Raw genomic sequence first — 14,756 nt, 5'->3', positions numbered from 1 at the left:
CGGCACCCCCCAGCCAGGACCCTGTTAGCCGTTGTTGAGGATCACACGTTCAGAAGTGCTCGCTTACTTACCAAGGGCCACCTCGGCGGAGCTGAAGGCCAGCATGGAGCTTTCCTTGCTCAGGTAGGTCTTGCCCTCCTTGCCATCACTCTGCATTGCTTCGGCCCGGTCTAGGGCCCCCTGCAGGCTCTGGGAGCTGAACTTGTGCAGCGCCTCCTGGTGCTTCTGGGAGCTACGGAAGCCTCCGGGCAGGGAGGCCATGAGGGTGAAGGAGAGCGCCATGCCCGGCGCCAGACTGGACATCTGGATGCAATAGGACTCGGATTTACCGGAGACCTATTGCATTTTAAATGCAAGTGCCGGCATGAGAAAAAGCACAAACAGGAAGGGGTGGGGGGGGGGGGGGGGTGGTTATGGTACAAAGATTTACTGACTGCGAGAGAGAACGGGGAGAGATAGGGAAACAAAACTGTTTCTCAAGTAAAGGGGCTGATAGCCTCGGAACAAGAAAAATGACGTCATGGCAGTCAGGAGGCGGGCCTAAGACGGCAACAACCAATGGAAATGCAGGATTTTTCATTGTAACCAATCAGATGTATGGCCTGAAAGTGGGCAGAGCTTCCCCCACTATAGTGCATACAGCATCTTTGCCCAAGACCGCGCGTGCGCTGCCTAGGCGACACCTAAAAAGCACTAACATGTTGTAAAATTTACAACGATCTGCAGAATAATTGTTTTTTATATATACCTAGGTTACATTTCATAATGAGAAAATGTGGCTGCAGGACTCTTTGTTCTACAAAGAAATACATGCTTGAGCTTGCCATTTTATGCTTGTCAAGTCCCGAATAGCAGACTATGCCAGTTAACTTGATGACGAAGTATGAAAACATTATCATGGCCGATGCTCAGTGATCCCTTTATGAAGGTTGTGTATTTCATTGCTGCCACATTTTTTGGAAGTGACATATATGTTTATAGTTTTTTGCTACCGTGACCAGGAACCGTTGGGTTCGAAACGTGTAGGTGGGAGAAAATCACAGGTCAATTAACAGAAATTAAAACTTCTAGAGGAGTGCTGTGTCTTCGTAAAGAAGGTTTTTGCTGTTTCAAAAATATATATATATATGTAGCCATGCTGTCCACTTGTTCTTTCCTTGCCTTTGGAGAAAGTGAAATGGTTTTTGTGACCGACCTGCAGGTAGTGTTGTTTACGTGATTAAAGGACAAGTGCTTCAGATGTACTGAAGAGCGGGTATAGCTGGATAGTGAAGACATTGCATGTAACAGGAATGGTGAAGAGAAGAACAGGTACGGATGGGCGTAACTGATGTAATTCTGTGTATTGTAATCAAACAAAATTACATAAGAATACAGCAAGATCGTGTTGAATTATGCTAGAAGAGTACTTCTGTGTTTATCGCTATACCTTAGTATAAAAATGCCCCCTAGTGTCCAAAATTGACACAAGGATGCATTTGAGCTCTTAAAAATTGCGCTAAATGCAGTAGAACATGATTACCGGGCACAGGTGGCCGCTCATGCTTGCTAAATGTGCTTACGTAGTAGTACATTTCCTTTAAATTACGCTAGCAGGAATAATTGCATAATTTCCGTTAATTTTGCATCAAAAAATTATGCGGAAATACTGCATTTACTCCGATTACTCCAGTGCAATTGAAATTCCGCCCAGGCCTAGGAACAGCATAAGAAGCAGTACCATTCAATGGGGGAGCTGTGTCATGTCAGGTTGTGCATCAATTTTAGTTTGGAAGTAAGGCTCTGTATGTGAAGTCCATGAGGATTATCTTGTGCCCAGATAGTGGCACAGCAAGTGGTATGTGTGGCTAAATTCAAGGGTTTCTAATCAGGATTTGAGGAGCTGTGGGAGGCTGCTTGTGCATACATGAAGCATAAGAGAGGAGGCACTACATACGCAGAGTATGCATGACATTGGGGGTACCCTCTGTTTGGGGGACAGAAAGCAACAAGTGCATGTAAGAAGTTGGAAGGTGTATCCCATTATTTACCATTTGGTGGTCTAGAGGGACTGACAGCATGGCACAGGGGTTATGCAGGTTTCTATAGGAACAAGGCTTCAGAGCTTGAGTATTTCTGATGTGGACAGTAAAGTTTTCCAAAGTTTAGCTGACTCAAACCCTTGCTTGGCCTCACAGTGGAGGAGTGTGGCTCACTGATTAGAGCGGCAGACCCTGATGCAGAGGTCTGGCCCGGGACCAGGGTTCAATTCCCGTCGCGGCAGGGTCTTGAGCTCAAATGTCCGTGGACCCGATAATTCTCAGCACGGTGCCTACTCTAATCATGGGGTCCCACCCTGCAACTCTGGGCAATAGCTTGCTTAGTCTCCACACCGGCCCTAATTGCTAAGGATGCCTGGCTTCACCAGGGGAGTGCCCTGGAGTTGGGCGCCTCACAGGAACAGGCCAGGACGGGTTCCTCAGCGGTTTGTTCAGCGCGGGGACACATTGGTAAGTGTAACCATGCGCTTTATAAGCTTCAGTATTAATTATTACAGTATTGAATACTGGTGGGCTATCGTAAGAGATTGGGTTATTTGTTAAGGGGGTAACCACTCGTGTTAAGTAATAAAAACAATCCTTGTCAAGATGAACCACCAAAGTCACTAAATTAACCTGAGCTCAACCCCCACGTAGCTATGGCACAGAGCAGACAGGCTTAACTTTGAGCAATGCGAAAAGTATTTATGCAGTACCAAAATAGGAATAAAGTCAAAATGCAAAGCAATAGAGTAAAATTTAATAAACAAAATAACACCAAAATGATAAAAATCCAACAAGGTGAATTGGAAATTTAAAGTGTTAATTAGAAATAGTGCCAAAAAGCACCAATGGTAGTCGATGGTCGATGGAGGCCTGGACAAAGGCACAATTTCTTCTGACTGAAATGGAGTGCTGGTCGGATAAACCAAACAGGTTAATCTTGGTCAAAGATTTTATCTTCTGACTTAGGGCCTGATTTAGATCTTGGCAGGTGGGATACTCCGTCACAAACGTGACAGTTATCCCATCCACTGTATTACAAGTGCCATAGTATATAATGCAGTTGTGATAAGACGGATTGGATATTCATCACATTTGTGATGGATTATCCCATCTGCCAGATCTAAATTAGGCCCTTAGTCTTTAAAGTTTCCCAAATCCCCAAAAGGAGCACACTTCTGAAGCCCCCCCTGACTTCAGGGGAGACACTAAAGACTAAAAGAGTGTCAGGCAGAGACAAACATCATGTCCATGTCCTGGTCCAGTTGCCACTGGTCAGCTGGGTACTTGCAAGTAAAGGCCTCTTGTATCTTGTTGCATCCCAGTATCTTGAACAGGAGGTCATCCCTATTACCATTGGAGTACACTTCATTGTCCTGTGTACAAGAGAGTGTAAGTCCAGTCCTTTAGGGGTCCTCTAAGGTCTCAGACAGAAAATTGGGTCCACTTCTGGTTTTCCCCAGGTCCAGGATTATTTTCTAATGGGTAAATGGAGGTGCAACATTTCTGCCTGGCACTAGCTAGTGGGTGGGAATGACTCATGGGCATAATCTAACCCGTAGGACAAAAGTCCCTGGTCAATGCTTCCCACTTTGGGGCATTTGTTTGATAGAGAACGCCTCCAGCCACGCTAAACCCAGGGCTCTTAGGGCAGGATATGTGTGTGTGAGGTGTGTTCTATGTAATCCTAGTGCCCGCTCAAAATGAACACTAACATCTTGTTTGGAGCAGGTACTGTACCTACAACAAACCCGCAGACAAAATCCTCATAGGACAAAAGCAGAGTCCTTCAGCAACCAGACAGTGAATCTACAAGAATTTCTGTTTTCTCACCTTTCAAGTGCCCAAATGGTTATATGTAAACACAGAGACAGACTTCTGGTAGAACAAAAGCAGTGCACTTCAGACCGAGGCAGTGGATCCACAAAAACTGTCTTGGCATCTTGTTCTCTCCCCTTTCAAGTGGCCCCAAGTGTTATATGTGATCACATGAGACCTGTCATAGAGTTTTTAACACTCAAGCAGGATTTGAGACTTTAGTGTTAAAAAGGATGTCCACAGTCACCACCATGTATATTCAGAGAGACGCCTCTATCTATTCAGCTCATCCTATTGTTTGCTCCTGGAGAATAAGATAAGATACATTTATTATGCATAAGTGTTAAAGAACCTAGCCTACATTAACCCATTGTAAAATGGCTACAGCAAGATTCCATAAAACATTCCAAAACATAAATAGTAAAATTTGAAAGATTACAATTCTAGCAATTATCTGTAACTTACATTAAAACGCAATTCAGTAAATTGTCTGTAATCTTAAATTGACTTGACCTCATAGTGTTCCAATTTTTTTGCAGTGAAAATAAAACAAATGAAGGAAAGTGACAGTTCAAAGTGATGTCCGTTGTCATAAAGCATGCAATCACGGCCTACCTGCACTTATGATTACCATGTCGGTTGAAAGGTGCTCTTAACAGTGCCCTCCTTTTGTTCACAAGACCAGGGCATAATGTGAACAATGTTTTCCTCTCAGGTTTTAAATAGCCTGCAGCAAAACATTTTAGTTTCCCGAAGTCAGGGCACAGTGTGAACATATTCTGAAAGATGTCCAAAACGGTATCTAATAAAATGTTCTTTTAGATGCCTGGACCAGCCGGCCTCCAGGTAAGGCTGTTGTTGAAGAATCTTATAGTCTTTTAGGGTCATCCCGGCATGAGATCTGGTTGATGGTGTCTCTTTAATGCAGAAATTTTTTTCATCACCCCATTTATCGTTTTTTTAAATGCTTCTAAAGGCAGGGACTTGTTCAATAGTGATCAAAGACACAGGTCGTCAATGGCCGAATCTACATATCGACAAGAAGGCACAATTTTGCTGGTTTGCACTTTGTATCAGACGGCTTTACGCAGTTGTTGGGCCAACAAGGACTTTATTCTTTTCCACACTTTGATGTATGCACCTTTTCTTGTGTTTAATTGGTTTATTAACCCAAACGCGAGCCTTATTTTGACCTGCGAGTTGTTGGAAGATAGACGAAAAAGTGTTCTGAATATTTTCATGTTGATCAAATCTAAAAGCACTGCGTCTTTACCTCGTATCGTGTAACTTCCATTGGTGAGGCCACATGATAACTTTGCTGCGATTACCTTTAGAAGTGGCAGGAAACTTGGGCTGTCTAGTTATCTCTGTAGAGTGTTAAAAAAAAGAATTAAGACGTTACCCTTCTTCTGGACCTCCAAGGTATCTGTGAGATTTTGCTGACTCCAGTTTTGGATCTTGTACACTGCTTAATTTGGGCTGGTCGTTTCCGGTGTGGGGCAACGGCGCTTATTTTTTGGGGTCGGCATTATTTATCTGCACTAGAAGTTTACAGAGAACATGAGCGGAAAAAATTAAAAACGCAGAAAGACGGAGGACGAGAAAGACATAAATACAGTCTCAAGAGGAGAAAGCAGGAACCTGTAGAAGTGAGATACCGACGAATGAGATATCTGTTAGCGAAATAAAAATGAATGAGGTGGATTCAGGAATACACAGGAATACACAGCCTTGGATTTCCATGCTCACACATTTAATTGAACCAGCTGCGTGTTTCAGAGCAGAGCTTTGAGCACCCGCATTATTCCCTTTACAGATTAAGCACTGACCTTGTAGCATGATTTGCGCCTTTTTTGTTATACTATTGCTCACTTTCATGACCTTGGATTTCTTCCGATTTATTGACATGCCATTGGTTATTGATTAATAAGATAGTCTGTCAATAAAACTTTGTAAACCAATTTATGTTTGCCTGAGGAGGATCACATCATCTGCATACAAAAATAAGAAATGTGCATGTCTCCTAGTTTCGGGGCGTGAGCATTTACCTCATCAAGGGCTGGGGTGAGGTCGACCAAAAAGAGTTTGAATAGGTAAGGCGCCATTACGCATCCTTGCTTTAGACCCTGGGAGATTTCTATTTTTCTGGACAAATAAGAGCCTCCAATTCTTACTCTTGTTCAAGTGCCCATGCATAGCAGCTATATTGCTTTACAAGCTGAGCAGCGTTGCCCCAGAGTACCAAATTTTGCTTGAAGAGGTTTAGTTGAACACAGTCGAATGTGGCTTGAAGTCCCTGAAACAGAGATAGGTCGCTTGCTTGTTTAAGTTTAATTTTTCCGTTATTACAAAGTGTTGCCATGCTGACCTCTTGTTTGAACCCAGATTGGTTGGGAGGAATAATATGTCTTTCTTCTTCTCAAAGCAATAGTTCCATTAGTAGAAGGCCTGCAAAATGCTTTGCCTTGGTGTCTAATAAGGTAATGAGGCAGTCATTTTGCAGCCGTTGACAACCATCCCCTTTAGAGATTGGGGTTATTATCGAGCCTGTCCATGAGTTCAGGATCATTTTTAATTGCAGAGTGCTGCTGAAAACTTCTTTCAGGCGAGCCACCCAGAAGGTAAGGTACGTTTTATACAATTCCAGTGGTATTCCACGAAGTCCCGGTGCTCCATCTTGTCTGCATTTCTGAATAGATTTGCATGTCTGAGCCTCAAAAAATCTGAATGGGCCATCATATGGATTCATGAGGAATGATGGTTTGACTTTGCCTTCTCTTGATTGCAGGTTGTTGTGTCCTCAGGAATTGATTAAAGTGTTTAGTTAGAAACTGTTTCTGTTAAGCATGAGCTTGAAGCAGCATTCAGGCCCTGTTCAGATTGTTAACCTTCCTCCAGAATTCTCTCGAGTTTTTCATTTGAAGTACAATACTGTTGCCCCAAAGTTTTTTTTTTGTAGAAATGTTTTCCTCCCAAACAGTTTTTTGGTAAATGTTATTTATGAGCTTCAGATTAGCTTGAATCATAAGGTGTCAATGTCGTCTTCTAGCCATTCTCAGGATTCTGTGAAGGTTCCTCCTCAAAATGCGGCAGATATTTTCATCCTTTTTTGGTCTTGTGAGCTCTTTGTGACTTGGTGTGTGCTTGGCCGGGTGTTTAACGAGTAAATATGTATTGCATTGTTTGTAATGAGTGCCCATTTCGAAATTGGTGTGAGGTGATCCTTATTGAAGTAATGCCTGAGAAGTGTTTTCCTGCTGATGGAAGAAGCATTGAGCATCGATCTCTATATAATGTTGTCCTTGGTCGTTTTCATATATATTTTTAATCTAATATAATGTGATTATACATACAAGGGGAAGAGTTACCACTGTAAAATCAATTGTAGGGTGCAAGCCAGCTGAATAGTGGGACCACACTGGTGGTGCATCTTGTTAGAATCTGCAATTTCATACTCTTAGCCAAAGGGATTCACCAGCTTTTACCAGTGCCACCGCCCTTGCGTCTGTTGGTCTGTTGCTTATGGTTCAGACAGACTGTTTGGTAATTAGCAAGAGGGATCTCTCACTTTTTCAAGCCCCTTCTTCAACATGACTTTTAAGATGTGGTTGTCACCAGATTCCACCAGTTTCAATGTCTATCTTAAGTGCTGCTGCAACAAATGTTGCCAGGCCTGTCTTTGGGTGGCCAAGCCTCCTTATTTTTTGCGTTGTGCTGAAGTAGCCTGCAAATCCATTGATTGAAACTGGCCGTATAGCTCATGTTACTTGTAGTATTTATAATTTGGTATTCCCTCAAAAGATTTATCAGACTCTTGTTGTGATTTTTAGTGTATGAGCCGTTTATGGTTGTATGACGTTACAACGCATGCTTTTACCACGCATGCTGTTACAACGCAGGTTTTACTACGCATACCATTACAATGCATAGCGCTTTGGGGTGCTGGATATTGAATAGTTTAATTAACTATTCCAACTCCAGTCCCCGTGGACACTAGGGAAGGTGTTGGATAGTAAATTAAATCTATTCCCTATCCTAGAGCGCCCCCCAGTGCAATGCGTTGTAATGGTTTTCGTTGTAAAACCTGCGTTGTAATAGCACTGCGTGGTAAAAGTTGCGTTGTAAAGGATGTTCCCTGCCGTTTATATATCATGAACATAGTTTCATGAATTTCGTTGACTTGGGTGGTTGAACTGTCAGAGGAGTTTAATTGTTGACCTGTCAGAATTGTCTTAACAACATGCAGGGCTGCTGATAGCCAGCCCAGACTATGGTTGTGGAGTTAGACGAGTCTGTTGTGGAATACTTTTATGTTTCAAGGGAGAAAGTGAAGTCATATTGTCTACGGGGTTTCTAAGGATCCAGTATGCTTGCTTGTTGTCTTTTAAGACTCGCGTTGGAGTGGAATCTTTTGATAGGCAAGCAGGGCTGGGTAAGCTTATGAGCGATGTTTGTCGATCTTGATTCCCCAGCTGGGAAAGCACTCTTTTTCTTGGAAGACTTTCCTGGCCAGCAGGTTGGAGGCCCAAATCACAAGGGTGGACTGATGTGTCTTGCCTTCCACTGGTGCCAGGAATTCAATGGATTGAATGTCTGCTATTGACGTCTTCAGTAGGGGTGGTACTGCCTGTGTAGCTTTAACATATAACTGTGGTTTAAGGTATCATATTTCCCCCATGAGTGATATTCTGAGGTGAAAATCATTTGATTGCTGTCTGTCAGAATCCAAAATGATTGGGCGTTATAGTCTAGATTGGGGTTAACAAGGTCCTTAGCGCTTGTTCCGCATATCTGCAGAGATTTGTCCAACAAGGTCTGGAGGCCAACTTCTGGTAGTGTCTCCTACTGAGTCAACGGATTATTATGGAACGTGCCATTGATAGCTCTTTGTGGGAGGATAGGTAGGGATGGAGCCTGATCTGTGTTGATTGTTGAAACTTTTAGGCTTCCACTGTTGTTAATCATAAGTTTTGGCTTGAGTCAAACCTACTCCATTTGGTTAATATCATTTGGGATTGGTAGCATGAATGGTCTAGTGTCTGTGGAAGCAGGAGATTGAGCTAGAGTTCGAGCTTCACAACCCTCATAAATGATACTATTAAGGACAGCTGTTTTCCTGCCTTCTTGTTAAATAAAGGGTAGAGCTTCCCTTTCTTTGATGGGTCCTTACTGTCTTGGCTTTGCACTAGCGTAAGATCTTCATCAATCAATCATTCAATCAAGAATTTGTAGAGTACACTACTTACCTGTGAGGGTCTCAAGGTGCTGGGGGAAAAAGGGGGGCACTACTGGTCGAACAGCCAGGTATTGAGTAGCCTCCTGAAGGTCAGCAGGTCTTGGGTCTGTCGTAGGCTCAGTGGGAGGGTGTTCCAGGTGTTGGCGGCGAGGTGGGAGAAGGATCTGCCTCTGGTGGTTGTTCTTCAGATGTGAGGGACGGTGGCGAGGTCGACAGAACGGAGCTGGTGGTTGGGGATGTAGTAGAAGAGTCGTCTGTTGAGGTAGACTGACCGGTCTTGTGGAGTGCCTTGTGTGCGTGAATGAGGAACTTGAAGGAAATCCTCTTGTTGATGGGGAGCCAGTGCAGGTTTCTCAGGGTGGAGTGATGTGGCTGTGGTGTGGTATGTTGAGCATCAGTTGTACAAAGGCGTTTTGAATGCGTTGCAGTCATTTGATGAGCTTGGCCGTGGTTCCCGCCTAGAGTGCGTTTCCATAGTCGAGTATGCTACTGACGAGGGCCTGGGTGACTGTTCTTCTTGTATCTGTCAGGATTCACCTGTAGATCTTGCGGAGCGTGCGGAGGGTGTTGAAGCAGGAGGAGGAGACTGCGTTGACTTGCTTGGTCATGAAGAGTGTTGAGTCGAGGATGACTCCCAGGTTGCGTGCGTGGTCGGTGGGTCCTGGGCTGCTCCCAGTGCTGTAGGCCACCAGGAGTTCGTCCCAGGCTGAAGGGTTGGAGCCGAGGATGAGGACCTCCGTCTTGTCCATGTTTAGCTGCAGTTGGCTGAAATTCATCCAGTCGGCGACAGTCTTCATTCCTTCGTAGAAGTATGATTTGGTGGTGAGTGGGTCCTTGGTGAGGGAGAGGATCAGTTTAGTGTCGTCGGCGTAGGACATTATGTTGAGGTTGTCCTGTCGGTCGACTTGTGCGAGCAGGGCCATGTAGAGGTTAAACAGTGTCGGGCTGAGGGATGATCCCTGGGGTATGCTGCAGATGATCTTGGAGAATTTAGATCGGAATGGGAGAGGCAGACGCTCTGGGTTCTGCCGGAGAGAAAGGAGGTTGTCCATTCCAGGGCTCTGTCTCGGATCCCTGTTTTGTGGAGGCGTGTGCGTAGTGTGTGCTGGCAGACAGTGTCAAAGACGGAGAAGAGGTCCAGGAGGATGAGGGCCACGGTCTCACCGTTGTCCAGCAGGGTCGTGGGTGGCGGCGATGAGGGCAGTCTCGGTGCTGTGGTTGTTGGGAACCCTGACTGGGATGGGTCCAGGATGCTGTTTTCTTCGAGGTATTGGGTTAGCTGTCTGTTGACGATCTCCTCGATGACCTTGGCTGGGAACAGAAGCAGGGAGATGGGCTGGAAGTTCTTGAGGTCTCTCGGGTTCACCTTGGATGTTTTGAGTAGGGAATTGATCTCAGGGTGTTTCCAGTTCTCTGGGAAGGTCGCGGTCTCGAAGGACAGATTGATGACGCTGCGCAGGTGGGGTGCGATGGAGCTGCTGACTTAGTTGAAGATGTGGTGCGGGAGTGGGTCATCAGGCAATGTTGTGTATTCAGCGGTTTAATATGCATTACCACAGCGCCAGATTACTAGACTTGTGTTGCTTTTTCTTCTTTTTTTTGTCATTGTATTTTTCTGATTGAACTTGGGGGCATAGTGGAGATTTGAGTAGGGAATCTTTAGTCAGGTTGACCTTATCTTTGATGAGCTCACCTGCCTCCTTCTTTGGCGTATTAGTTTGTTTAAGTCAGCCAAACTCTGATCATTTAAAAAAACAGATTCAGTCATGGTGTTAAGCAGATCCACTTGCGCATCCATTGTATTTGAGTAGAATTTCAAAAGACATTTCAAACCTATTCCAGGCTCATTACTGACTGGGAGAACCTAGACAGCCAATGCAATATAGTCTTCAGAAACTTCAGGCAGAGAAAAGCTAATTGTCTAAAAATTACTTCTCCTCAAATTTATTGAAAATCAACATTTATAATTGAATTAGATTTGTAATAATTATTCAAAATAGTTGCTTAATTCTTTGCCTGTTAATCACAATTTCTGAGATATGGTATTATGATTTTAATCTGTACTCAGGTTTTCTACATAGGACAGCTAGGCCTGCTACTGTGGAGGAAAATTGTTGGGTGCTAGTTACCATAAGGAAATATTAACATAACATTTCCAAATGTTCTACTTTTAAATACCATGCATCCTGCCTTATGGCTAAAAAGCCCACATAGAAGTGACATTGATAATTAGAAGAAAGGTTTTCGCCAGTCTAAAGGGTTTATTCTAATAGGTACAATTGCAGTTTTTTCACTGCTGCAGTCAGGCACAAGACCTAAAGACATGTTTTTACTTCCACAGTAGTGCATGGCACAATAGGTGCTGCGGTCGACAAGAGATGCTTAAATTACAGGCCCCGGGTACCATTTGTGCTATTGTACTAGGGAGGCAAGTTAATTATGCCAGCTAGGGCTATGCCATTAGATAGCTAGGGCAAATATCTGCGGAATAAACCACACAGAAGATGATAATTTCCTTCAACAGTCATAAAAACAATTAGTGTGAAAGAGAGATAATTGTGTGTTGGGCCTAAAACTTTAAGGGTTCAAGTCTCTTTTGGATATAGATTCAGAAAAGGATTTTTGAGTTATTTTTTGTGACAATTACACAAATGTCAGATTACTTTAATATCATTGGAATACAATCTGATTATTTATATTATTTCAATTATTAATTTTGTAAATGAACTTATTATATTTTTGGACAATTATGTCATTTCAAAATAGCACTGACTATTAATCAAGCTGATCTTTCTAAGTGATACATATATACAAGAAAATTAAGCTTGAAATCCTAGAGTTGATTTAAAACTATGGAGCAAAATTGCAAGTTGCAGGATGTTGCAAAAAATTCTAACATAATTCAGCTAATCACTTTGTGTAAAAAAAATCAAAATGTGATTGGCAAGATTTGCAATGTGACTTGCAAGTTAAACACAGCAGCGATATACAAAAGAGTTAATCAATTCAGGAACTTTCTAAAACACGTATGTCTCAAAAACTGCTAGTTTTGTTACAGCAAGCCAAAAAGGATAACCTTCTGCATGAGGATCTACTTTCATGCCAAGTTTTTTGTAGATCCATTCAGCATTCCTGGTTCAAGTATATTAATTGTATCATCAATAACACTGAACTGTATTGTTTTCACTTGCACACATTGATGTAAATATATGATCACTTTGCATAGTTGCGCGAAAGATACAAAATAGTTTAGTGTAAAATGCCATATACCCATGATTTTTCTAAAATGGCAACAGTTAGTTGAGGCTTGCCACTTTTCTTAACATTTTCTATTGAATCTTGGAGGGATTTCATACAATTATTGGTAAGCTTCTTATTCATTGAAACTATGAATTTGATCACTTTTAAGTTCGCGTTTTTACTATTGTTAAGTTGTTTCAGTGATGTAAATCAAGGTGTTTTGTATTTTATTGAAGTTATATCTAATGGGCCCCTATTTACCATACTGATCTGAGTTTTTAATCTGCAGCCTTATGCCTTTAACAGAATAGTGAGCGTGCTGGTATTGAATTTATCAAATTCCCTTCTCTCATTATCTGCAATGGATTTGGAAGGAGAATCAAACATTTTTTTAGCACATTAGTATCAAGATTTGCTCAAAATAGAATGGGTTAACAATTTATAATTAGTCTAGTTATGTTTACTCCCATTTCCATCAAAGATTTGCCATATTCTGTGAATCACTGTTGTCAAACTTGTACTACCACTTTGGCAACATTTTATCAATCTGCACTTTTTAAGATGTTTTACAACTTCAATACATTTGGTAAAGCAACTCCAGTATTTCACAAGTCTCATAAATCATGATTAGTATCAGGAATAGTACAAATTAAAAATGTGATGTTTTTCAATTTAGATGTTCAACCAAGATTTTGATATAATGTTGTAATGTAAAATGGGATGAATTATGTGTAACAAATCATTGTTCTTATGCTCTCTGGATCTAGTACTGCTTGAACTTATTAAGTTGACTTATGATCTCTAAACTAAATTTTAGAGTTACTTTTTTTGACTTTGTAGAAACTTTTAATGCTTGAAAAATTGGTTACTTTGTGACAATTACTTTTTGCCATGATGAAGCAATGAATTCTGGATTTAAAACATATGTTGACATGAGCTTACGATATGTTTTTTAAAGCAAACAATTTTATTGAAAGACTTAGAGTAAGGGTCGTTTTGGGTGACACAATAGACAAAGGACTGTTTGTGAAAATTACAGTGCCTCTTATGTTCGCTCTTTTGTTTAATGCTAATATGTATCTACACCATAAGGGATGAAACTTGACATCTTTCGACAGCACCTTAGCCAAGTTCCAGATAAACAAGACCTCACCCCTTTCTGTCAAATAGCTGTAACGGACTTAGGATAATGCCTGTGATACCTGTGATATCTGCATGTAAGAGAGTTCTGCATATAAAGGATTAATCATGAAAGATAATATTATTGTATTTGATTGCCGTGTTTCCATCTTCAAATTACAAAGCCTCAATCAGCTTTGACTTGAGCTGCTCTAGCCTACTCATAGAGCCCCGTTTCAACAGTGTGAAATTGAGAAATCCCCTTTTGATGGTAACTATTACCTACCTCTGTTTGAGAGAAATTTTCTCGATAATGAAATCTATGTTTTAAAGTTACTTTTTCAATGGTTTCAATCCATAGCAAAGGGCTAACAAAGTGTACAGAAACCTCGCCCTACACGACACAGGATCTGCATACATCAACCACTGCCTCTCATTCCATGCCCCCACCAGAGACCTATGCTCCACTCAACTGGCCCTAGCTGCCATCTCATGAGCACACATTCTCATAAGACAATATAGTAGATGTAGTTCACGTTTTTCAATTACTCACTAGAAAGTGTTTTGGCATCAATGTTAGCACAGCCATTATTGGTAACTTTCCTGGACATGTGCTTCTGGGTTGCTATCTGTCTTCAACATGAAGTAGCAGCCATGTTGGGAGGGCTTGAATAAACATTTTTAGTTTGAAACATACCCTCAATAGCAGGACTCCTGTAGAAACCCCTTCTAATCTGTTATCCCGAATATGTCAGGGAAACACCTTGTGCCTGAGTTGTGTACTCAATTATAGCACCTGCTGCCAAGGTGCAGTCCAACAACAAGACTATACAGATTCAAATATAATAAAAGGTGCACCATATAATTGTATCTTTTACATGGAAATGACCAAACAGTCCAATACGATTTTCAAAAATGCGTGTAAGTCTTCTTTTTATTCTAACAAGATTCATATATGAAAGGTATGATCAGGAGATAACAGCAAACGTGTTTCGTCCAGACCACTGGACTTCTTCAGGACAAGAATCAAAAAAGTACTGTTGGTGCTGCTAATACGTCTATCCAAAAACACAGCAGTGCACTGTCTTGGCACATCATATTAGTCATGTCCTAGATAAAAGACCAATTGGATAGATATAACCATGTATATAAGCAAAAGATGAAGTGAGAATTCAATAAGTATCCACTCCAGAAGCTTCCAAATTTGGAGGAAGAAGGGTCCAGCAACCCCAATAAGGGCACCGAAATCTGTGCCATTTGTAGTCAATGCCGACGTACGGCACAAGTTGTGTGGAAAACTATTTTTTGGATGGGGTAATTAG

General features: G+C 41.9%; 1 protein-coding gene across 1 annotated transcript in view; it reads left to right on the top strand.

The window, feature by feature from the left end:
* Positions 1–14,756, top strand: part of LOC147712639 (chemokine-like protein TAFA-2) — a 404,289-nt gene that overhangs the window by 290,475 nt on the left and 99,058 nt on the right. The window lies entirely within an intron of this gene.

This window comes from Lissotriton vulgaris, chromosome 5 (assembly GCF_964263255.1).
Source record: "Lissotriton vulgaris chromosome 5, aLisVul1.2, whole genome shotgun sequence".
NCBI lineage: Eukaryota > Metazoa > Chordata > Amphibia > Caudata > Salamandridae > Lissotriton > Lissotriton vulgaris.
Note: the sequence above shows the minus strand (reverse complement) of the source record. Positions and strands in the feature narration are given on the sequence as shown.